This window comes from Bacillus rossius, chromosome 14 (genome assembly GCF_032445375.1).
Source record: "Bacillus rossius redtenbacheri isolate Brsri chromosome 14, Brsri_v3, whole genome shotgun sequence".
Lineage (NCBI taxonomy): Eukaryota > Metazoa > Arthropoda > Insecta > Phasmatodea > Bacillidae > Bacillus > Bacillus rossius.
Genome location: NC_086341.1, coordinates 3,221,202 through 3,248,262, shown reverse-complemented (window position 1 = coordinate 3,248,262; position 27,061 = coordinate 3,221,202). Strand labels below are relative to the sequence as shown.

General features: G+C 44.1%; 1 protein-coding gene across 5 annotated transcripts in view; it reads right to left on the bottom strand.

Moving 5' to 3' along the window:
* Positions 1–27,061, bottom strand: part of LOC134539021 (putative polypeptide N-acetylgalactosaminyltransferase 9) — a 356,313-nt gene that overhangs the window by 92,764 nt on the left and 236,488 nt on the right. For all 5 annotated transcript variants that reach the window (XM_063380691.1, XM_063380693.1, XM_063380689.1 and 2 more), the window contains one exon: positions 2,569–2,620. The gene's annotated coding sequence lies outside the window, so the exon portion shown is untranslated. The remainder of the gene's footprint in view (positions 1–2,568; positions 2,621–27,061) is intronic.

The following is a 27,061-nucleotide window of genomic DNA, read 5'->3' as shown; positions in this document are numbered from 1 at the left end:
TGTCACAAATATTTTCAGCATATATTAGTGTAATATCGTGGGTGTGTAAAAAGTCGCACAAGTGACGATAATTAATTACGAAGACGTGCTCGCCTTTTCACACCAACGGTACTGCACAAAGTGGTTACATCTGTTCAGAATATTTGTTGCGGAACAACAAATGCAAAAAGGAGGTATCGAGTAAAAATTTTTTTTAGAAATAGCTCTCAAAATAAAGTAAATGAAGGAAAAAATGTTTCTTTAAGAAAAATAATCCACATGTCGTGTGAGACCGAACCTTGAACTATAAACTAACTTCACGTTCACAGTCCTCTCAGTACGCAGAACTGAGTACACGGCCGAGCAGATGCTAGTGACGTCACGACCAGGGCCGTCGCGTCCACACAGGCGAACTAGGCGACCGCCCAGGGCGCCAAGTAGCTGGGGGCGGCGCAGCACGACACATAACAGCTCATATAACATGTTTAACGATTATTGAAACTAGATTAAAATTGAATTTTTGTAACAGTTTGGAATGTTTATATTGATATAAGTAATTATTTAAAGTCCACGGTGACCTGTTTATGATTTGTAATAAGTAAAAAAGTAAAAAAAAAAACAAGCCTGCTTACATTTGATTGTTGACAAAAGTTTAGGCTTACGTGATGTATTTTTAGGCAAAGGAAATTTTTTTTGGGGTGTCCGGCCGCGGAGGGGGGGGGGGGGGGCATTAAGGTTTTTCGCCCAGGGCGCAAATTTACCTTGCACCGGCCCTGGTCACGACAGGTTGCTGTAGCGTAGAGGGGGGGGGGGGGGGTAAAGGGGCAGAGTGGAGGCTGGGCCGCAGGTCAGTTCGAGGCCTCAGGTCAGAGTTCAAGCGGTCAAGCCGGCGAGCCGTGAAAATGGTGGGGGGAAGGGAGAGAGGGAGGGTCATATCGCCCTCGCTACATTTCGGCATTTGCTCCGCGGGGGACGAAAAGAGGCTTTAAAACCCCCCAACCCCCCTGGTCCCCAAAAACATGCTCCCGCCGCCGGCAACAGGCTCGCGTAATTTTGCCAGTCGGGCAGATCGGCCAGTGGAGGGTTGTAGAGGGGCGAGGGGAGGAGGTAATACCCACAAATACGCTTCCTGCGGCTGGTCTGTCGCAGCGCGGCGACATTTTATTGACGCGACACCCCCCCCCCCCTCCTCCGAGTTAACCCGGCTCTGTGGCAACACTGCGACCCGCTGGCAGCGGCAACCCCGATCTCTGCTGCCCTTCCTGCCAGCGCGGCGCCCAGGAATAATTCACCAGTCCTCGCACAAGCAATTCTACTAATACGTACCAACCTCGGGGATCAGTACAAGTATTTACCAATTAGTAGGGGGGAAAATGGAGGGGAGGCAGCACAGACCACCAGGGAGGGGGCAATAAGAAGGAGGGGAGGAAGGAGGGAAGACTCTTGTTTAGCGATGACGTCACATTCATAAATGTCTTCTAACTGCCGCCGGCACAAACGGACTTAACATTTCACTAATACAGAGCCTATACCAAATAACAATATTTTTAGTACACGTGTGTTATATTTTTAATTGTAAAAAAAAAGAGAGAGACGGGAAAATCTTTCCGTAGACTTAAATTTGTCGATAGATAAGATGCAGATGAAGATCTCGTGTTCCGACCCCAGGACCGGAAGTGGAACTAGCGGGTCCGGAGAACCCGGAAGCCAGGGGTCGGGACGGGAGCGCCCCGAGAAAACCCCCGCAGAAGTCACCGCGACGTCCGCCACGTTCTGCACTTGCCGACGACCCGGGGGGTCGACTGACCACACTTCCCCGAGGACCTTGACGAGTTAAGTACAGCGAGGGTATTATTACAAGGCGAAGCTCTTGTGAGGAATGCACTTACCTGCCAGTAGCTCACATTCGATCCTTAACGTAAATGTTTGAACGTGGGATTGTAATCAAAACACGCGTTACGTAACTTGTCTTTCAATATTTGTTGATGCTGAAATCATGGAGTTAGTAATTTATTGTCAGAAGACGTAGCTGAAGTCACCTTTTTAAAAATCTCTATCGTCATTTTTTTGCGGAAATGGTGCTTGACCACGTCTAATGATGGTAAATTTAAAAAAAAATTAGAATCTCTTGTCGTTAAAAACGGTCACTTCCATAAAAATAAAAATAAATTAAAGCTGTTTCCACAATGAAAACACTACACCTTGGGCTTCTAACCAAAATTGCACAACAATTAGATAAAGAAAAAAAAAAGGCTGCGCCATCTTCCACTTTAACATCCAGGAGTAGCTACCCCGGAAAACAAAATAGTATCAGCGGTACCCATTTTACCCAGTGTCACTAACAACAGTATTCACGAACACACAAACATGAAGGTTTTTTTTTTACCAAACACTGTTGTCAATGCAACAATGGAGAAGTATGCGTAAACCATTAGTACTTATACTTAAAAGAGTCACATTTCAGTCAAGATACGTAACGAAAGACTGACACTATTCAGTGTCGACATAAGAACACAACCTCACTGCCAACGCTCGCATGCTTGACAAGGGCGAGAGGGAGGGAGGGAAGTGCGTGACAAGTGTACTCACCGAGTCTCGAGCAAGCACTCTCACCCGGGGGACGACCTCTGTCGCGCGTCACCTGCAAACAACACGTCAGTGGCTGTTAGCGCCAGTTCACACACACGTACACACACCACGAAGCTAACTCTACACATGCACAGAGATATCTCTACATCGAGATTACTCGATACAGGTTCTAACAAGAGATATCGAGAGCAAGAAAAGTGTGGTGTAAGAAGGATATGTTGAGTCGTTCGAGATAAGTTCGGGTTTTTTCAAATTCCTCCCCTCCTTTGAGACCTGAGTGAGGAAATAACGCCATAATGCCAAGGTAACGTCAGAAAAGCAACTAATATAATATTTTATGAATATACGAAGGCTGATTTTTCTTGACGTGATAGTTTTAAGTTTTCACTTCTGTCGGTGTGGCGCAAGCGTACAATGAGCGTAACGGGACACAGCGTAACGGAACAATTAGCGTAACGGAACACAGCGTAACGGAGCAATGTGCGTAACGGGACACTTTATCGTGCGTGCAGCCGGCGTTCATCGATTTATTAGACGTTGTCACGTCAAAAAAATATTTCAAAATCCAGTGCATTCCCCGGCTGCTAGGCGGTCGGGCGGTCCTGCTCAGGCGCAGACACTCCTGTCCGTAGCGTCCCGCGCCGGGCCGAATAACGGCCGGAGAGAATTATCGCTCGAAACAATTCCAATGCCGAAACGTCCATGCGGGGACTGCAAAGAGATAATCGAGCGGCGCGGGTGTTTCGCGTTTTGCATTTGTCACGTGTTTATCTGAAACTGTAGTTGGTGATTACTTTCTGACCCTCGTTGGGGGGGGGGCCACGGATAAGGGGGGGGGAGTTGGGGGGGGGGGGGGTGAATTTGGTCGGGGTTTTACCCGTCACGCGACCTGCTCTGATGTACGGCGCTTATCAATTCATCATTTTACCGAACGTTTTGTTTATGGACCCCGGAAATTATGTTCGGAGTATGCAGACGCGTTTACTCTTTATTTCTGTGGCGGTTATAAAATATTATTATTTTTTTTTTTTTTGGAAGGTTTTCATATTCCGAAATTTCTTAAGTTCAACAGTTGAAAGTGTTCAAATCTTGTGCGGATCGGTAAAAAAAAAAAAATTTCAAAGATTTGCCAATTCTTTGAAAAGTTGCTGAGTAAAGCCAGCGAAGGTGGAACGGTGAGTTGGCGCGTGTACGAGCTGGCTCGGGAGTGAAGGTGTCTGTACAGTTCGAGTACAGCGCGAGTCTCAGGGTAAATAACGGCAAGTGGTGACGTCACGTGGTTCCGAGGACACGGTCAGGTGTGCTGCGTGCCAGTCAGGGTGTCCGCAGTTAGTACTTTCCTACTGGATCTAGTACTGTTATAAGTTTTTTTAGTGAAGTACAGATCTAGTACTTTTTTTCTTTAATATAATATTATTACAGTAACTCCAATATGTTTTATTACTAAGCGTAATTATTTTTAAAAACTATGGAATGTATGTGTGTGTTTGGTGAGATATATTTAATTTAGAGCATTGCAATATCAAAATAACTTCCTGAATTGTTAAAACCGTAACAAATTATAATTTAGTACTTTTTTTTGTTCAAATCTAGTACTTTTTTCTCGCCTAAGTTGGTACGAAATATTTTTTCCTTGTGGACACCCAGGTGCCAGTTCCTCTTGTGGCGGGTCAGCGCCATTTGTGCTCCTCGATCAGCGATCCAAAGATCTCGGCCCAAAGAAATATCTGAGTTTCATTCCTGTCTCTAAAGTTGCGCCAACACGTCATACCGGGGCTTACACGATCTTCGTTCGCTCGACCTGGAGTTCGTGCATTTACAATCCGAGACAACGGGCTGCAGCGTTGTCGAAGGAATAGCTAGATGCATTTATATTGGTGGGCAAGTCGCTACAATCGATTGTGACACTGCGAGCAAATGGCTCATGGAATTGCCACAAGATAGCAGCACATATAGTCATTGCCTCTTCTTTGGAATTTTAATAACGAGACTGAAAACACATACCCGGATTAAAAGGTTAATACATAACGAAACCGTCAAAAATATGACTACATTTTGAACAAAAAGAATGCATTTTTTTTAAATATATAATGTAATAATGATTAAATAAAATAATAAAATAACAAGCATTTCATTTATTTAAAATATGAGCATTTCGCGTGAGACGAAATTGTAACACTATAGTAATATATTTTTTTCCATAAGTGTATTATATATGATCTGAAATTTGGAAATAATCCTCTAATATTTAAGTCTGATTAAATTTACGTGCATCAAGTCAGTGAAAATGCTGGCCATGTCCGCTGGCGCAGTGTGGATCGGAGATCACTGTCCGTGAACCAACCCGGTTCACACCAAAGTTCACTGTGAACTTCGCTCGGCGCTCGCAACTCGATGGCGCAACTGTTCTGAGAATCCTCTTCACGCTACGCTATTCAAGTTCAAAGTTCAACACGGCATATCTGCTCAGTTAGCAGGTTTTCTGGCACTGACGCACACACACAGTGACTACCATTATTTCTCGCGTGAACCCGAAAAAAAAAATTATATATATACATATATATTCCCCCAGTTATTGGGAAAGTGCGTGTTTATTGTTTTCGTGTATCGCGATTTAAATAAGTATTTATAATAATTACGTGTTATAGGTTGTGTTTTTTTTAAAGATGCTGTTTTGTGTGTATTAACCAAGATTTACAGAGTAACCAGCATTATAACATATCCTTCCTTTTTATACATTTTTTTTTGGCTAGTCAATTTTTGTGTGCGCGCGTTTATGTGTGTTTGTGTGTGTGTGTTTGTTTATATTTGTGTTTTTTTTTTTTAATATTCCGTTTCATCAGTTTTCATTAAAACTCGTGTGTGTTACTCTGCGGTAGGTGAAAATTTTCCTTGGAGTAATTCATTGAGCCCCACCCAATAACACCTACACTGGAAACTTCACGGACTGATAATTTTTTCAAGAAATGTCATTAGTTTAGCAGTCGGTGCGGCCCGGATTGGTCAAGGGGAGGGGAGGACGGTACGTGGACACGGGAAGCCTTCTTTTCACAGACGAGAGAGCCAATGCCCGATCGTGCATCTTCGGTTTTTTTTTTGTTCATTGTAAATAAATATACAACTAATGATAACTAATGGTTAGAGACCTGCAAAATTCACGGATTCATTCGGTGATAGGCTAGAATTCAAACACATATACCTCTTAGATAATTTTGCTATTGGCTTACTGTTCATATCTGGACGAATCTCAACCAGTTATAAACCCTCAACCAAAGAAGGATCGAATCACAGACAAACCAGCTGAGACGACTTACAAGTCGGCAGCCAATGAACTTGCGTTATTTGCCCGAGTGTCCAGGGGTATGTGCAGTCCATCCTGAAGGCCATCGAAACCCCGCGAATTTTGCAGGTCTCTACTAATGGTCAATTAGGTTAGGATAGCTACATTAAAGATACTGTGAAATCATGTAAACTGTTTCCCCCAAATAAATACACCTGTTGTGGTACGGGGGGAAAATAAGCGAGCATGAACTTCGGGGAACTTCGGGTGTGGCTCCCTCGTCTGTGAAATGAAGGCTTCCCTACTGCGGCTACTCCCCCCGGCGCGGGGTCGACGACTGACCAGGGTCTCCACAAGGAAAAAATATTTCGTACCAACTTAGGCGAGAAAAAAGTACTAGATTAGAAAAAGAAGTACTAAATTATAATTTGTTATGGTTTTTAACAATTTAGTAAGTTATTATGACATTGCAATTTTCAAACTTAAATATCACACCACACACACATACATTCCATAGTTTTTTAAAAAATAATTACGCTTAATAATAAAACATATTTGAGTTACAATAATATTATTATATTAAAGAAAAATGTACTGTATCTGTACTAAAGCACTAATAAAGTTATAAAAGTACTAGATCTAGTACGAAAGTACTAACTGTGGAGACCCTGCGACTTGACGGGTATCTACGAGGTGTCTCGCGGCTGCAGCCCGCCGCCGCCAGGGTCGCTGCAGTCGCGCGGCCGCGGTGTTGCCGGCTCGTCAATTATTCATCCGGCGGCGGCGGCGCGCGGAATTGCGCCCGCGGCTGGAGGAATCGCGGCCGTGACGCGCGCGGAAATTGAAAAGAGCGGCTGGAAGAAGGATCGAGCGAGGGAGGGGATGGGGGGGGGGGAGGTCTGGTGAAGATGGATGCGCGCGTCCTGACTGGCTCCCGCCTCGCCAGTCGAGCGTCGAGTATCGAGGAATCGACCCGGGCGATCGAGAGTCGACCTCGCTGCTGACCGGCGCTGCGGCGTCGCGCGCGCGGATTTCTCCTTCGGAGAAACAGCATTCAACTATTTACGTATTATGTAAATGATCTGAACCAAGAAAGTAATGAGAGAATAAAAAATATCAAAACAAAAATAAGGGCCGAAATTTAAAAAAATTCCCTATATATTTTACTCGAATTGCTTGTTTTTCGATATATATGTTTTTGTAGTTAAACTTCTTTAGGCTCGTCACAAAAAAAAAAAGCGAGAGTGAATTTTTACGATGCACGCGCACCATTCAACAACATTTTCGCAGGACAAAAATAAAGGCTACATAGAATAATACAAAATAATATGTGTGATTTTAAATCATATAGGCCCTACCTTAGTGTTTGGTAATGAATACTGGTTCATATATTTTAAAAAAAATATTAGTGATATGAATTTGAATTTGTGAAATTTTTAAGTGCATTCCCACGTGTAATTATATAAGTGAGGTTATGTTCCCGTATGTATAATTCATTTGCATTATAAATCATTTCATTATTATTTAAAAATTAATTAAAATAAATAAATAGAAATCCGCATATTTATTGCTTTCATTATTAATTAATATTCATCTGGGTTATTTTAATTAATTAAATAATTAATTTTAAACACATTACATATTGAATACTGAGTATAATTTTTTTTAATTCGATAGAATTTTTAACATTATTTATATCACTCCAAAACTTTTGCTAATTTTTATTATTAGTTCTTTTAATGCAAAAATAAAGTAATTTTTTTATTACGCCCAGTACTTACAGAATGGGCCAAAAGTCATAAAGGAGTTATAACTGTGAATAACGTTTTCATTTATCATTAGTTTCCATTGATTTCTCACAAACATTAAAATCCAATAATGAGATTATTGTTTGCACTTACATGTAGAATACAATCCGTGATAATATATGGAAACTAATGATAAATAAAAACAGTTATAACCCCTTTTGCGAATTGTGGCCCATTCTGTAGAAATTCTAACGCGCGTACATAAAGTAAACGCACACTTTTGTTTTTAAATTTTGTGTATTTATACACTTCCCTGTCATTTTTTTTTTTAAATTTGTAGTAACGTCCGTTTTTTTTGTTGTTATTTTCCTTTTGTTGTATTTACACTCAGGTGTTCATGCTGCGTCCAAGTTTTCGATAGGGATAATTCCTCACTGCGGCCCGCCGGGGATTCAGCGACTTGGGCCGAACAGACGCCACGTGCTGCCTCCCTGGAGGCCGGCGCGTCTCTGCGGGAAGTCATTTCCGTGAAGGATCGATCCTCGCGGCTCAACGCCAACCCGCCATCTGAGCCCCTCCCCTCCCCTCCACACACACGCGGCGAGCCGCCCAGGTCGACATCAAATATTCAAGTCTGGGATTAAAACTGCCGGCAAGGAGCCGGGGCTGCAACTCGTCCGGCCTCGCGCTCCACGGAGGATAAAGGTGCAGGACGGGCGTGTGTCCCCCTCCCACCCCCCCCCCCCCCCCCCCCCCCGGCAGCGCCGTTGGCAAAGGAAAACTGATACCTGTTCGAACCTGTAGGCTACAAATACCAACTTTTTAACATTCCTCTTCACGTAGGTGTCGTGGAGAAATCGTTAAAGGGACGCGATGACTGTTTTTTTTGTAAGAGTTCAAACTAAAAGAAAAAAAAAATGTGTGTGTACACTTCCGTACGCTCGTTAGAAATTAAAATTGTTATTTTATTTAAGACACTGAGCTATTTTTTTTAAATTTCTGTAACAAAAATTTATTACTCAAGTGCTCAGAATTCGATATTAACATAAAAATAAAATAATACGAGTGTTTTAGCAATACGATAAACACATAAAATGCATTCATATATAGGCATATTTGCTTAAAGCACATTTTGTATAATCCAGCAATTTTAATTTTGCAAAAGTGGAACAAAAAATTATCTTCCTAGTTTTGACCCACACTCCTTTAGCTGATTAACCGCACAATATAACCTTTGCGCTACTAAGTCTGACAGGAAACTGAAATGTATAATACGTATTATACTTATTGTAACACCAGTATCCTTAGGTTTATCCAAAAGTTAAAATTACTCTTTGCTATCACTTATTTTATTTCACCGAATATATTCCATAGTATTTTAACTGCAATAAAGTTTCATTTGGCACAAAAATACGTTTGGTACGTCCCCTGATTTTTATGAGCGTGACTACATACGGGTTTATGTTCTTACGTGTGGGTCCGCCATCTTCCTGTGAAAATTTCGTTGCATGGTGCGCGAGCATCGTAAGAATTCACTCTCATAATATTTTTTTTCCCCCCCCCATAACTATAGACCTGAAAAATTCGCGGATTTAATGACCTCTAGGATAGCATCCATTATCCTCTGCACTTCTCGAGCAAACACGCGTGTTCATTGGGTGCTAACTTGTGAGGCGTCTCCACTGGGTAGCTTGTGATTCGAGGCTTCTTTGGTCAATAGTCTGTCATTTGCCCAGAGAGATCCAGTTAAACTGCGAGCCAATAGCAGAACCAGCATAATTTTTCACATGTTTGAATTTTAGCCTATCACGAAATTAATCCGCGAATTTGTCCGGTCTCTACCCATAACGCACCTAAAGAAGTATAACTTCAAAAATAAAATAAAATGGTTTGATTTTTTTTTGGGCAGGAATTCTTTTAAAAGAAAACTTACGCCAAGTGTAACATGCTCTATTCCGGAATTTCATGGAAGGTATTCGGAACCGTGTGGACAGGTCGTTCCACACTGAAGGCAGTTGTACAGGAGTGGTAGGGGGTGGGGGGTTGTAGGGCTTATCGCGCACCAGATTGCCTCCTGAAGAGGCGAGGCACGCAACCCTCTCTGCCTGGCCAGGAGTCCTGCGGGGCGAAGGGGAAACTTGGAGGAACAGGCATGCCCCACCCTCCAACCACCCTGGCTGGGGGAGAAAGGGGGGAGGGGAAACCGACGAAACAATCGCCCAAGTTTTAATGGGTAACAAGACTGCGTTCGCGGCACGAAGACTCCTCGGAGCCGCTGGCCTACCGCGGGAAGCGCTGTGATTGGACGAGCGCGCGCCAATGCGAGTCCACGCAAAGGGGAGGGGGGAGAATTGCCGAGACCGACACCCTTGTTTACGGAGGCAGTTTTGGGCCCACCCTCTAGAGTCTAGACAGTTGCTTTCATAATAACAGTACGTCCGCAATATAATGTCCCGGTTGATAGTATCAGCTGTAAGCGTTGTAGAGTGCTGGTTCAAGGTCAACATTTAAAGAGTAACTCAAAACCGTTTTAGCCAAGCGCATGCACGGAAATTGCTTTATTATTATTTTCTTTCTTTCGCTTGCAGCGCGAAAGAATGGCTCTTTCCTCAATTAGTAGAGGGTGAGCCATTGAAATCTCTTCGTACGAGAGTGGTTGAACGTCCCAAGTCTCTGACTCCTGGATTGTTCTTAGTGTTTGAGACGACAGAGCTCTTTTTCAACTGATATAACGCTACGTGATTTTATTTTTCCTTTTGGGGCTTTATAAAAGATCGTGTCTGCGTTCCGCCAGAGTTGAGACACAGAACTGAAGAAGCAATTGCTTCCGGACTTATCAACAAAAGTGTGTGAAGCATTTGACTTCAGGTTGGATATGTGCCGTATAACTAAATGTGCACAAATGGAACATTTGCGAGATAAACTATGTCATTTTAACTTCAGTTTGATCTTTGATTTGTTGCAAATAAATTAAATCAAACTGTTATAATATATCATTATTACTAACACAGCTACATTGACGGTAAGATGTAATTCACCAGCTATTATCAGGCAAACAAACCAGTCAAAATTAATTCACTCTATTTTGTTAGCCACATATTCTGTGGTGTGGCGTACCGGAAATACTGCACACTCTACACATTTATATAGAACATGACATTTTAATATAAAACAGGGGGGAAATAGGGAATTTAAATTTTGTCATTTTTTTGGAGTTATAAATAATGAAATTGTTGTTTAAGATTCTTTTTTTTATAAATAAAAGTAAGTTTTGAAAGCGTTTTTTTTTGGTAACGCATACAAATTGAGGATCAAATACTCATCGTGCACGAGGCTAGTAATCCACTACAGCTCTTATGCCAGTGTCGATGTGTGAGCGCGTCGCGTGGCGAAACGCCGCGGACAGGGCGACCTTCGCGACCTCGAGCGGGCTATTTTCGGAACACACCACCTACACCCCCCCCCCCCCACCAAACACAAGGGGCCGGAGCGACACGCCGATCGAACTGCCACATCCGCCCGCGAGCCGCGGGCACGATGACGAAAGTGACCTTGTGGTTGGTGTTAAAACGATAGACACCAGAGATAATAATATTTATTATAAACATGCAAGGATGATGAACGCAGCAGAAGAGATTGATTATACGTCATGGGAAGATCCTAACATATTGGTTGACAGGCCCGATACGGACGATGGCGAGGAGGAAGATGACGGAAAGGGTTCGCCGCCCCTGCCGACGGACGAGGCACGTACAGACAGGTCTGCCGACATGACGGAGGCGGAGACGTCATCGGACTAGGAGCCGGAACTGTTCGTGGGGGATGTTTCTACCCCACCCTCACCCGACACATATTCTAACACGTCACCTGCCAAACTGCCAAACGCTAGCAGCTCGCGGCGGCCGGGAACGAACTCCCGGCGGGTGTCCGCTGTCCGTCCGTCCGTCCGTCCGTCCGTCCACGTGGCCGCTGCCCCGACGAGCAGAGACTGTGCTGATGGGTTCTTGTCCAATAGCTAGAGACCGGAAAAATTCGCGGGTTCAATGACCTTCAGGATGGACTCCAATATCCTCTACACACTCGGGCAAATGCCAACTGTTCCATTGGCCGCTGACTTGTGAGACGTCTCGACTGGGTGGTCTGTGATTCGACACTTCTATGAGTGAGGGTCTCTAATTGGCCCTCAGTCCTCCAGATTAACAGTGAACCAATGGCACAAGCAGCACTAAGGTATAATTATTTGAATTTTAGCATGACAAGAAATGAATTCGCGAATTTTTCAGGTGTCTACCAATTGCTAAGGGCCAGAGAAATTCGCGGTTTCGATTAACTTCAGGACAGACTGCACATACCCCTGTACACTCGGGCAATTAACGCAAGTTCATCATTGGCTTGCCGACTTGTGCGTCGTGTCAGCTGGTTTTTCTGTGATTCGATCCTTCTTTGGTTGAGGTTTTTTTTTTTAATTGTTTGAGATTCGTCCAGATGAACAGTAAGCCAATAGCAGAATCATCTAAAAGGTAGGTATATGTGTTTTAATTCTAGCCTATCGCCGAATGAATCTGCTAATTTTTCCGATCTCTACCAATTGCATTGGTTAGCTCCCCCAGCCGCTGGTCATTGCCGAAGCTCCAACACCCTCCCGATCAAACAACAGGGAGCGATCCCCAACAGTTCTGTTTTACAAAAAAGCTCTGGAATGTATGTGAAAAGCGAACTGGAATGCTACTCCCACCCTACCCTATTATTAGAGACCGGAAAAATTCGCGAATTCATTTCGCGATAGTCTAGAATCCAAAAACGTTTGCCTTTTTACAGCGTAAGTGATTGGGCCACAGTTTATCTGAATGATACTCGGCCAATGAAAACCTTCAACAAAAGAAGTATCTAATCACTAGCATCCCAGTTAACAGGTGTCATGAGTCAGCAGACAATGAGCAGATGTAATTTTCCCGCGTACATAGAGGATCATGGAGCATATCCTACAGGTCATTGAAATCGCGAATTTTTCCGGTCCCTACCTATTATTATTGATCTGGATATTCTTTATAATATTGTAGATGTTTGTGCCAGCATGCGCGGTTACACAATAGGTATTTGTGTCGGTACATATCGCCTACACATCAGTCGCGCTAATCGCCTACCACGCAGCTGTCAGCAGGAGCTGTCCCCGTCGGGGTGTGTACACCCCTGGGGGTAGAATGCAGCGCACCCTCCAGGAGTCCCGTTAGCCCGGATGCCAAGGGGGATTATCACCCCTCCTCCGCGCTGGCTAGCAGGCTGGCGAGGAGGAAACAAGCGACAGTTCCAGTCTGTCTTTCAGCGCGAGCAGGCTGCTGCGCGCTGTGGACACCATGTGAATTCGTTATCGCACTCGACGGCGCAGGTAACGTCGGTGCAACAGTAGACCTATTGTTTATTCTAGCGTGGCCTACCTTGCCCCTCCTGAATAATCAGTAGCCTCCCGACTACAATATTAATTTTTTTTGACGTGATAACGTCTTGTAAATCGATGAACGCCGGCTGCACGCACGAAAAAATTGTCACGTTCCGCCCGAGCCGAGCGTGCAAGAACCTGCCAACCACCGTGCGAGAAAATCTTCTATAATATCAAAACAGGTTAAAGCGGGGCTTTTTTAAACTAATTGTTCGTGATTATATTCAAATAAATTATTTAAATTAAATTTGCAAAAAAACTGTAAATAATAAGTATTTGAAAATTAAAAAGTATGTAATTTTTTATCAATGATTTCCTTATGACGTTATCACGTAGAATTATCGTCCGTAAAACGACTTTACATACTACCCCCCCCCCTTTTTTTAGTTAAGATTTATATTTGTTTATTATTTTTATTTTCAGGTGCATTTAATGACTGGCTCTCCCTTGAGTTAGCCTCGGCCACTCTGAGCCGGCGAGGGGTCCACGCCACACGCAGCTGCAGCTGCAGCGGCAGATGATGATCAGATGTGACGAGCGCGGGGTGGCAAGTCTTCCCAACGACCGCGACAAGTGTTTCAAACGTATCTCGAATACTTTTTTTTTTCAAGTTCCACTTCGTTAGGAGCGTCGTGAAGAAAAAAAAATTGGTTGTCTGTAAAGTCGGTTTACGGACGATTGTTTAACGTGACAACGTCATAACAAAACATTGATGAAATGATTGCATACTTTTATGAATAAAATTGAATAATTTTTATTGAATTATCACTATTTTGTATGGATACAAAAAAAGAGTGAAATGAAATCTACAATTTAAATGATAAATTTACTTTTATTTGCACTCATTAATTCAAATATGTTTATTACTTTAACCAAGAGATTATTTTAACTATAACTTTTATACATGTTTGCTATTTAACTTCTTCCAATCTGTGTTATTCTGTTAAGGATAAGGACGATGATAGGAAAAGTAGGAAACGAATGGGAGTGTTTCAAGGATGATGTGAAGGAAAATGGCTTACCCAACACCAAGATGCAGTCAAAATTAATATATTTGCGCCACGGACTCTGCAGGAATGCTAGGAGGAACGGGTTAGCAAAGAGCAATGAAAATATTACACTGAAATGCATAAAAACATAATTACGCCACGGACTCGGTCGCAATGCTAGGAGGTTCAGGTTAGCATAGAGCAATATAAAATGAGCGTAACGGAACACAGCGAAACGAGACAATGTGCGTAACGGGACACTTTTTCGTGCGTGCAGCCGACGTTCATCGATTTATTAGACGTTGTCACGTCAAAAAAGTATTATGAGAAAGAATATTTTTTACGATGCGCATGCAACACGCAAAAAAATTGACAAGATTTTAAAAAAAGTTACTTACAAATAAAAAATATTACATGTGTGCTTTTAAAGCGTATACCTTAGTGAGTGGCATTGAATTACTAGTCCAAATAATTAAAAAAAAATACATTTATTTATTGTTGGATGTTAGTGAAAGGAATTGTATTTGTGAACTTTTTCCAGTGTGTTTATACAAGTGAGTGTATGTTCCCGTATTTTCAGTGTAAATTAATACACTATAATTAAAATTATAAATTTAATAAAGAAGCATTTTTATTGATGTTCATAATTAATTAAAAATTATTTTGATTATTTTACTAAATAAAATAATTTTATACCGTGCTTATATTAAAATATTGGATACTGAGTATTTCTTTCAATTTTTAGTTTGATTGAATTTACACCTTACCAACCGTATTTATAATACCACTCTAGTCCCCTTATTATTTCATTTCTATTAATTATTTATATGCAAGATTCAAGTTAGTTTTTAATTACGCCAAGTAAGTATGATTTCTAACGCGCGCACATATCTAGTACTACCCAATTTTTAGTAGGATTAATTTCGTGAATGGAACGAAAATGTTTAAACACGGTGCTGCCATCTGTGAGAGTCTCAGTAAAATCGAAAATATGGCGGACCCGCGTGATTAATCCGGATATATTGCTTTTGTGAACATCGAAGAATTTACGCCGCGCACAGGTATTAAAAAAATAGAATTTTATAGTACAACTATCCTTTAATACTTTATGTTGTAATATATAGTTATAAATATAAATAATGACTTAAATAATACATTATAATCATGGCATTTAAATTTTGACAACCCTTAGTTAACGCCTAAATGTGGAGAGATATCGCAGTGTTCATCATACTGCAGACACACAACAAAATTGTTAGGCTAAATATATTCGACGTTCATGTTGCAAATACACTTATAACACGAAAATCGGACACAAATTTAAACGTAGAACTCTTTAAAAGTAATGCCGAGCGTGATAAACATACGCAGACTGTATTTTCAACTACATTTCACGACGCGAATCACACGTAGTTTCCGCACCCGCCGCTAGAATTCGCTGCCAGAGCAGCCGCGTCGACTACTGAATCATCTGATTAGAAGACTGAAATTTAAAAAATATATATAGTAAAACGGCTCCGATAAAGGCGAGAAAAAAAACTTAAAAAAAAATACAAAATCCCGGATTTGGACCTGATTTACGACAAGGAATTTTATTAAAATACTGCCCATCTTGTTAAAAAAATATCCACCATAAAGTTTCCCTTTGGCTTTGTGAACTTTGGTTCGCGCCATCCGCCGCAGGCGTCAGCGCAGTGGTTGCGATTTTCCGTTCCACGCGACTTCCGTTCCATTTTTAGGAGAGAAAAAAATCGCTCCTGCCGAATGCCGGACGCAGGGAGATGATATGTTGGTCGCGCAGGACCACCGGGATAAGGTGGAGGGGGTAGTGGGGTGGGGCGCCCCTGGCCTGACGCGGGGGAGGGGGGAACGCAGCCAGCCTCCATCACGCACGCCTCGTCGAGACACCGGGGCAGCGCACAAAGAATTCTAATCTCGTCTCAATTATTGTTTTGACGAAATTAAAAGATTGCGCGCGTCGGCGGCAGGGCGAGAGAAGACGGCTGGGAAAATGAACGACGCCGGCGGAAGGGAGAATTTATTGGAGCGCAAATATTTTTGTCGCGCGAGGGTTGACTAGGGGGGGGGGGGGGGTGAGGCGGGGCGAGAGAGGGTGCGGCGCGGAGGGGCGTTCCACGTCAGCAGGAGCCATGAGCGGGCGGTACACAGAAATGTGGTCCATTAAAACTCCCCGTTGCGTATTATCGCAGGACGGAAATGAAGAGATCGCTGTGTGAAAAATTGAATGTTTTCAAAGATCTGCATGAAATGTGGACAATGAGCATATTAAAATATTCTTAACATTTTATTTCGAGTTCCTAATGGAATATCACAAAACTGTGTTACATACATTTTATATGTTTAAGTCTTAATTCACTTGGATACTATCGTCAAACATACAATAAAAACAGAAATTATTTCACTTTAATACCGCAATTGTATGAATATTGGACAGTAAAGGCGATAAGACTTTTGAATAATATCTGTTTTGAGTTCCTATGTTGGATGCATGAAAATTGCGCACTGGAAAATTGCACTCTTGCACAAAATGTGGGAAAGTTGCACCCTGTGATTTTGTTTCTTGACACCCCTTCCCACCCCGTGATATTGTTGCTCCCAATCCCATGTAACTCACCCCACATGAACTTCAACCGAAAACCTTTGTTATCCTCATTACCAACACTGCTGCTAGGTGGATGGATTAATATGCATACAATTGACTATAACAGAGTCGTAGAAAAGCAAGCCGTGTGTTCCGTTCAAAGGATTTCAATATAGAATAAAGAAGAATACGACTTGGCCTTGTAATCAAGAGAAGAGAGAAATGTGTAGAGAACAGTTAGTGACATAAAGGCACAACATTATTTTTTAAACAGATCATACATGCAAACCAGAAGTCGTCAAAACAGAAGTTCCAATTCAATGAGTGGCAGATAAAAAAAAAACAAGAAAAAAGAGAAGGCAAAGAGTCGATCTCTGAGCTATACCAGAAAGAATGGGTCCTCTGTTTGATAAATGGTTCGACCACAGAACAAAGTTCCTGCGTACTCTAGCTTCAAATCCCGCAGAACTGTGTGAGAAAGCAAGCACAAGGAGATCAACGCGACAACAAATTTTCTCTTAATTTGAGACAAAACAAATTTATCTATGGATAAATTTGTTTTGTCCCAAATTAAGAGGAAATCATTCCCATAACAGATGCTAGAAGGGTGAGATTTAATCCTGGTCACGTTCACGACACACAGTGTGTTGACATGCATTCCCGTCAAATTTTTAATTTGCGCCCCTCGGAAAGTGGACAAATCCCGGTTACGCGTGAGGCCCGGGACTGGCGCCTGCTGACGTGGAACTCCGCCACGAGGAAGCAGAGACGTGCGGCGAACAGACGCGGCGGAAGCGAGCGACGGGGGAAGCGGATGGGTTGGCCGGACAGAGGACTCCAGGAGGAGTGCGAACTGGAGCGCTGATCCTCTGCGAGGCGCGATGACGCGTGAGGCCCGGGACTGGCGCCTGCTGACGCGGAACTCCGCCACGAGGAAGCAGAGACGTGCGGCGAACAGACGCGGCGGAAGCGAGCGGTGGGGGAAGGGGCTGGGTTAGCCGGACAGAGGACTCCAGGAGGGGTGCGAACTGGAGCGCTGATCCTCTGCGAGGCGCGATGACGCGTGAGGCCCGGGACTGGCGCCTGCTGACGCGGAACTCCGCCACGAGGAAGCAGAGACGTGCGGCGAACAGACGCGGCGGAAGCGAGCGGTGGGGGAAGGGGCTGGGTTAGCCGGACAGAGGACTCCAGGAGGGGTGCGAACTGGAGCGCTGATCCTCTGCGAGGCGCGATGACGCGTGAGGCCCGGGACTGGCGCCTGCTGACGCGGAACTCCGCCACGAGGAAGCAGAGACGTGCGGCGAACAGACGCGGCGGAAGCGAGCGGTGGGGGAAGGGGCTGGGTTAGCCGGACAGAGGACTCCAGGAGGGGTGCGAACTGGAGCGCTTATCCTCTGCGAGGCGCGATGACGCGTGAGGCCCGGGACTGGCGCCTGCTGACGCGGAACTCCGCCACGAGGAAGCAGAGACGTGCGGCGAACAGACGCGGCGGAAGCGAGCGGTGGGGGAAGGGGCTGGGTTAGCCGGACAGAGGACTCCAGGAGGGGTGCGAACTGGAGCGCTGATCCTCTGCGAGGCGCGATGACGCGTGAGGCCCGGGACTGGCGCCTGCTGACGCGGAACTCCGCCACGAGGAAGCAGAGACGTGCGGCGAACAGACGCGGCGGAAGCGAGCGGTGGGGGAAGGGGCTGGGTTAGCCGGACAGAGGACTCCAGGAGGGGTGCGAACTGGAGCGCTGATCCTCTGCGAGGCGCGATGACGCGTGAGGCCCGGGACTGGCGCCTGCTGACGCGGAACTCCGCCACGAGGAAGCAGAGATGTGCGGCGAACAGACGCGGCGGAAGCGAGCGGTGGGGGAAGGGGCTGGGTTAGCCGGACAGAGGACTCCAGCAGGGGTGCGAACTGGAGCGCTGATCCTCTGCGAGGCGCGATGACGCGTGAGGCCCGGGACTGGCGCCTGCTGACGCGGAACTCCGCCACGAGGAAGCAGAGACGTGCGGCGAACAGACGCGGCGGAAGCGAGCGGTGGGGGAAGGGGCTGGGTTAGCCGGACAGAGGACTCCAGGAGGGGTGCAAACTGGAGCGCTGATCCTCTGCGAGGCGAGATGGCTTTGTAGCTCTAGGATCCTCGTGCGGCGAGGCACTGCTGACGTGTTGAGAGCCCGCCACGCCACTCAATGGCGGCTCTGATGGCCGGTGGCCACTTGCTCCATTGAAGTCCATGCATTATCTCGTATCATAATCTTGTCTGATTATTGGTTTAACCACATTTTGTGGTTTTATGTTTAGAGCCCAGAACGGAAATCATTGGGACAGTGCCAGTTAAATATATACCAAAAAAAAAATTGTTTCGCTGATAAATTAAAAATACTTTTTATGTTGTATTTTTATTTCATGCATTTGAACTGTGGTGATTATTTAATTTAAAAATTAATTTTAAATTTTTTTTTTTTCAATATTGCAATACCTGTGTATTGCCTCAGCTAAATAATATCAAATATTTAAATACTGCCGTAACAGTTCCTAACCTCAAATATTGTTTACGTTAAACTTCATAGGTTTGGCTCTCCGTAACAGTCCCAGCTATGAAACAAGAGAAAAATCGCGCGACTGAAATATTTCACATTGTTTAATAATAATTCTTGTAGTTAAATGACATCCGTAAATCCTTGTTCTTTGCACGCCACCAACTGACGCGCACACGTGCGGTGCGATGAATACCGTCCGGGATGTCACCCGGAGGTTACGGCACACGCCGCCAGTGTCGCGGGCGGTCTTGCACGCCCGAGGCAGCGCTCTAGCCGGTAGCGGGGAGGTGACGCGGGTCGCGTGCTCCCGTGATTGGTCGTTGCACATCCCCCCTCTCCGTCCCACCCTAGCTAGAGGCATCGATCACGGCGAGGCGCGATAAGGACGCCAGGCCAGCGCCGTCGCCGGGGCTATGACGTCATCGAGACACCACGGCTCTCCTGGCCCGAGATCAGGAGCGGATACGGATGGAGGAGCATTACCGTAGAGACCGGAAAAATTCGCGATTTCAATGACCTGTAGGATATACTCCATGATCCTCTATGCACGCGGGGAAATTACATATGCTCATTGGCTTACTGACTCGTGACACCTGTTAACTGGGACGCTAGTGATTCGATACTTTTTTTTTCTTGAAGGTTTTTCCATTGGCCCAGTGTCATTCAGAAAAAAACTGTGGCCCAATCACTGATGCGGTAAAAAGGCACACGTATTTTGATTCCAGCCTATCGCAAAATGAATCCGCGAATTTTTCAGGTCTCTAAGCATTAGTCGTCAGACTACAAGCCGTTTATTTTTTTCCCCCCTTTTTATTACCTAACATACCAATACATATGGCGAACGTTTGTTTAGGTATATTAGTATCAGCTGTTCCAGCCTTCTTTTATTAACGACTGTAGTTAAGCATTTTCTGAAAAGAAAATTAGATCAAAATTTTAAAGGTTAACATGTTTATGTATGTTAAAAGTCCAAAAAAATAATCTTCATAATACAAATGTTACGTTAAAAAATTGACAATATTTCTCCAATTTGAACTCCAATACAGGTAAACAAACGGCCGCCATATCGGTACGTGTAGTACACTGAACTCCCCCCCCCCCCCTCCTCGTCTAGAATAAGACCTTATGCTCCGCCAACCAGCGACAAGCTGGCCGACAGCCGCGCACGCCACTGGCTGCCCCACGGCCAGCGCCCCTCCCCCCTCTCCTCTTTCCAGTGACGAGGCCTTGGAGCCCGTCCCGACGCCTGGTGGATCACACTCCGCACTCCTGTCCCCCGAGACACCTGACGGAGGTCATCGAGAGACCGGAAAAATTCGCGGATTCATTTCACGACAGCCTGAAATTCAAATAGTTATACCTCAGTGCTGCCTCTGCTATTGGCTCACAACTCACCCTGGACGACTCTGGGCCAATGAGCAACACTCAACCGAAGCTGTATCGAATCACAGGCCGCTACATTGGGACACCTTCACAAGACAGCAGCCAATGATAGGGTGACATTTGACCGAGTGTACGCAGAACTATAATGTTCATCCTAGAGGTCATTGAACCCGCGAATTTTTCCGGTCGCTAGTTACTGGCCTGCTCCGGGGGTCGGCAGATAGCATCTCTGCAGCTCACTCCACTGCCGCAGCGCCTACTGAACCAAGCGGCCAATCACAAGGCATGTCCTGAACCTGCGCGCTGCACCATACCACCTCTCTCGTCCAGCTGCTCTTTTATTTTAATAATTAATTAATTACAATAATTTAGGTTTTCTTGTATCACCAATATAACTATACTAATTACTATTTTTTTTTACTATTACGAGTTTTTTTCTAAGTAAACTTTATTTTATCAAGACTTTATGTTGAATTTGGTAATAAAATATATTCGATATTATCTCGTTTTTTTTAACGTCTTAAAATTCCACGAAGATACAGATAAAATACATGTTACAGCTGTCTAAAAACTTTTTTTGGAAAAATCTGTTTACTTAATATCTGACTCCAACTTTTGCGATATCTACTACAACCAACACGGTAACTTCAACAAAATTTAAATGGAGGCATAGCGCCAATGCAAAATCGGATACACGTCGTAATATGTTTCCATTTTTAACGGTTTCCCGACGACAACGCGGTCGCGACCGGACCGAGTGGCCCCGAACCGACCTGATACTTCTACTAGCGCGGGCCCGCTGGCCCGACACAACCGAGGACCGGTCCGGGATGGAGTGATGAAGGGGAGGGGGGGGGGAACGCAGCTGGGGCGTGTTTATTCGACTGTGATGGCTGATGAGTTACCGCCAAGAGGAGAGGGGTTTGACGAGAGGGGGGGGTTGTGAAGGGGGGGAAAGGGGTCAGCGGTATTTGACAATTGCTTTACCTCCGGGAGCCTCGGCTGATGGACGTTCAATTAAAATCGCATCGACCGGCGCGCGAGTTGACCTCGGCGACCGCGCTACCACCCCCACCCCCCGGACCCACGACATGCGCGGGGTAGCGGGGGCGGGTAGCTGCGACCCGACAGCGGCGACGGGGATGAACTCGGGAAAAAGCCCGCACCCTGTTCCACCCCCTTCGGCGCCACTCGGAGGTACCGGGGGTGTTGGTGTTCCCAGACAGCTGCACGTCCGCTCCAGTTGACAATGTACTGGCCCCTCTCTCCAGGGTTAGGGGAGGGGTGGGGGCGCGGGTTAGCTCGGACTCAACGCCTCCGCGCGCGTACAGCATTTCACAGACGAGATAGCCACACCCGAAGTTCCCCGAAGTTCATGCTCGCTTTTTTTTCCGTTCTATCTCATTGTATAAACCGACGTGGCATTAAATTTTGCGGTCGATTAGGATAGGTTAGCTATATTATAATTACTTTAAAACATCGTTGGATGGTTGGTTATATTAGGTAAGTATAGTTACATTAAGAATACTGTAAAATAATTTTATGGTTGCTTAGCAAATAACTTTTTATATATGTATTTATCCAGGGCTAGGAAACCGTTTACATGATTTCACAGTATCTTTAATGTAGTAGCTATCCTAACCAAATCAACCGTCCACAATGTTTTAAAGTATTTATAATGTAGCTAACTTAACCTAATTGACAATTAGTTATCATGAGCACTCTACCGGGCCAATGAGCGATCACCTGTATCGCATACCGTCAGTGACTCTCGAATAAACAACGATGTTACACATGTAATCATGCAATTAAAAAAAAAGGTACCTTTTTTAATTCATCTGGGGGAAAAAATATATTGTTACGAACGTGAGCAAGGCCGCGATACGTGCAGGTTCAGAGCTGGCTGGCGGTTGCCGCAACATGATATGCGCCGCGCGCGACTGGAAGATTACAAGGATTGTCGCTTTCCCCCTCCTTCCCACCACTCCCCGTGCGGCGCCCTGCCTTTGACTCTTAACTGACACTTGACAGCTGCGGAGTTACGCTAGCCGCTGACACGTGTTTTGAGAGATTTCTGCCGTCGGGTCGGCGCGGAATGACGCGACTGGCCCCGGCCGCGCTCGTGAGTTCTGGAAATTGCGGCTGAAATATAAAACGAGGACGGCGGCCTCGGAAAGCGAGTCAGTCGGAGTTCAGCTGGGAACTGGGAGCGTTCCCGCGGCAGAGTTTCCGGGGCGATAGTGCCACGGGTGCAGCAGAGTGGCGAAGTCCTTGGACGAAGGTTCCAGGGCAGTGAGTGAGTCAGTTCAGTGAAGTCGGGAGTTTTCCCGCGGCGGAGTTTCCGGGCGATAGAGTGGCGAAGTCCCTGGACGAAGGTTCCAGGGCAAAGAGTTCAGTTCCGGGCGATAGCGTCGCGGGCGCGGCGGAGTCCCGAGCGAAATTCCGAGCGAGGCATCGAGCGGATCCTCGGCGAAGGCAAGTGCGTCGGCGGCGACGGAGTCCCACGGCGGAGATCCACTAGGGGTGCTGCGGCGAGAGTTGCGCCAGAGGTGCGGCCCAGCGAGGTGTGCGGTGTGTGAAAACGAGTGACTGGGGAAGCAACATTATTTTTTTTAAGTGCAATTGATTTTTTGCCATTTTATAAGATTAATTGTAAGTGACATAAGTAGGGGCCATCAATAAAACTGTGTAGTGTAATAATTGGGCTATCCTTTCCGAACCCGCGGTAAATCGCAACAATATATATTTACAATTGAATTAATTGGATAAGCAAATTGAGGTCATAATGGATGAAAGCCAAATAGATAAGCTGAAAGTTAAATTTTAGGTTCCCAGAAAAAAAATTGTTAATGGAACGGAAATATTCATGTAAAACTACAGATATTTTTGTAAATGTGTAACTTTACATGAAAACAAATGTATCGCTAAAAATAGTTTTGGCAGGTATACTGGGTTCGGATTCTCAACCGGGGATTTATGCTCTGTGTTGTCCCAGTGCCTTCACTAGTTGAAGTTATTTGTAAACTGTACTGACTGCACACATTAATAAGCACAATAAAACAAAATTAAGTACAATTAAAGAATATTCTATTATCTTTACCATGGTTTAAAAAAATATATTCTCGAATGAAACACCAATTTAAATATAGAATTGTGAAATAATCGTTGGTAATAAATACTTCGAATTATCCCGAAAACGTATTTAATATATGCAAAAATAACCATAGCCATGTGTTGTAGTATTACAAACTATTTCTTGGCAACTAGTTTTTTGCCACGGAGTGTTGTCCGCTATGCGACGGTTCTCGAATTATGCAGGTACGAAGAGTCATTCATACGTGTTTTCTCTATCGATGAATATTAAATTTACAGTGCAAACCATCGTACAGATTTAACCAGAGGCTATTTATAACCACGAATATGTGGTTTTACGTGGACTCTGTCGATACATTTGTTTTTGACGTGACAACGTCAATAAATCGATGAACGCCGGCTGCACGCACGAAAAAGTGTCCCGTTACGCAATGTTCCGTTATTCCGTGTCCCGTTACGCTCATTATTCCGTTATGCTGTGTTCCGTTACGCTGTCGGCGAGTGCAGTAATGATAGGTTATGTTACAATTGACCAAAAAATTATGGTGATTCATATAATTGATGATAGATATTTGATTACAGTTTATTTATATGAAAACTTGTTCATAATTATATTTAAACTTTATAGCTAAACGCCAGTTTTTAAAATTAATTACAAGTCATCTACACGTGAACTGTTTCGTCGACTGTTTATAAAGTGAAGTGAAAAGTTAATGTGGTTTTCATTGCTTATTACAACAACAATTTCGGCAATAAAGGTTAATTATTCTTGCATTTTAAAAATCTGATTACTAGTATAATTTCAAGTATTTATCCTTTTATTATCAAAATAAAAATGATTCAATTTTATTCATAAAAGTATGCAATCATTACATCAATGTTTTGTTATTACGTTGTCACGTTAAACTATCGTCCGTAAACCGACTTTACAGACAACCGATTTTTTTTTATAACCCAATTTGAGAACTTTCTCCAATCAAGAAGATACGTAGCATCCTTCAGACATGTCTGTTCAGTCAATAAAAATTAGATTTCGAGTGCGAACTTTCTTACGGGTTTAACAAGAGGCGCAGGCGAGTGGGGCGGGGGGGGGGGGGGGGCAAACTGCAACCACCCGTCACGTGACATGCCGTGCCTCGGGTCCATCACGTCTGCGAGATCCTGCGTGATCCTGCGTGATCCTGCAGTGAGAGCCGAGGGACCAGGGAGGGAAGCGTCCCTTGCTGCGCACCGTGACGATAACCCACTACTACACTCTTAAAACAGATTGAATTCAAACAAGAAAACGATTCTCGTTCAAATTTGTGAATTGCACTTTTTTTTTTATTGCTACAAGCGAGAGTTCTGATTCAACTGGAAAAAAAAATTCGTCAGTTGTTTATTATTATTATTATTTTTTACCGCAAAACCGAAACGGCGTATCTACTATCAGAGACAGGGGGGTGGGGGAAGACAAGGGAAGTGATTCTAGTCCCTAGCCTCCCTCGCTGGTGCTGACGGGTATGCTAGGGTTGAGCGGAGTGATACACGAGTGTATCTCTCCGCAGACAGCCCGTATGGATGGGATATCGATGACGTAATTCGAGACGGAACGAGAGACCCACCCACCTGGCAACGTCCGTCACGTTTCCTCGGCACAAATGGAGCGCGGACTACCATTTTCTGGTGGCGGGGGGGGGGGGGGGGGGGAGGAGGAGCTAGCCGACCGGTCGCTTCCAGTGTGTCCGCCACATGTTTGGTTGCACGGACAGAAAGTAAACCATGATGCTTCTAAGGAACCTTATAGAGACCTGCAAAATTCGCGGGTATCAATGACCTCCAGGATAGACTCTACTACACTCTACACACTCGGCCACCTGTTCATTGGCTGCTGACTTGTGAGACGTCTCGACCGAGTGTCTGTGATTCGACACTTCTATGAGTGAGGGTCTCTAATTGGCCCTCATTAATCCAGATTAACAGCGAATCAGTGGTATAATTATTTGAATTGTAGCATATCACGAAATGAATCCGCGAATTTTGCAGGTCTCTATCAATGTATCATGGATAAGAAAGGCTACCTATTTTCCGCGAAAAAAAAAATTACGAGTCTAGCTGCGTATCATAACACTGTACCATCGTCGGTGTTTCGTGAGTGGTTGAGTCTGTTTTAGGTTCACGCATGCTGTCGGAACACCAATCACAGCCATTTTTGTGCGGAGGCGTGTGCCCGTCCAAATAAGGCGATGTCTTCTCTTGAAGACGGCTTCCAGCCACAAGGAAGAAAAAGCTGGCGTACGGTTAACTTATTGCAGTCTAATGAGCGTTCAGATTTTTTCACGATAAACGTCATCCTTTTATAATGAATATTGAGACAATCTTTACAGAACAGGAAAGCAATAACAAAATTTCAAAATACGTACCACCCAACCATGTGCAATTATTTATATTCACAAATCCTCTTAACTCTTGTTTTCCCCTACATCTTATTCCTGGTGTGGGCATACTAGGATATTACATATGATTTTACATTATTCTGTCACATGCTGACATTTATTTAAAATAATAATGTTGGTATATACTAGGGCTATTAGAGCTACAATGTATTTTATAATTATTATATCTTCTTATATTATAAATTCTATAAATATGCGCTAATCACAGCTATAAACACACACGGGATTACAAACGCTATTATAAGCGAATTAAAATATTCATATTTCCAATAAAGATTTATATGTCCCGCTATATCTCACACAATGTCCTTATCAGTCTCTTCAGCTTCATATCTACGTATCAGCCATAACATCCTTCATCACAGCGAACAACTTCGTTCAGTAGCAAGCTTATTATTATTCATTTCCGCTGTTCCTCTTTGTCCTCAACTGCACCAGCCAGAGTTGTTTTTTCCTTCGTCTTTATTCTCCCTTCATTCTTGAAAGACTTTTAGTTTAATATTCCATCTACCTCACCCGATCATGTTCAATATGGATAACAATCAACTATGGACATTATGTTACCCAATCATTGAGACTGTTTTCAAGAACAAACGCTGTTTTCAAAACACGTTATCGCGCACTGCTTCACAAGACACAGTCAGCTGGAACCCTGCCGCATTATCACTGCAAGTGTGTCACTACCCAGTCAGTATTACCAAAGACAAGTCATAACATGCTGTGTAATGTATACAAATAAACTCTTAAGTATGCTTTTATTTTACGAATGTGAAATTAGTTATTTTATTTATGGAACGGCTAGCATTACTTTTTTATTATGTTAGTTATTAAGTTTCTTCAATGGTTTTCTATTTAATATTTAGTGTTGACATGATGTGTTATTTTTTGTAATATGTAAAAAAACACCAAACAAAATTGTGAACCGGCCTAGTGCGGAATATTCTTTGTGTATAAATAAATATAATTAAATAAATAAAATGTGCAATACGGGTCTAGT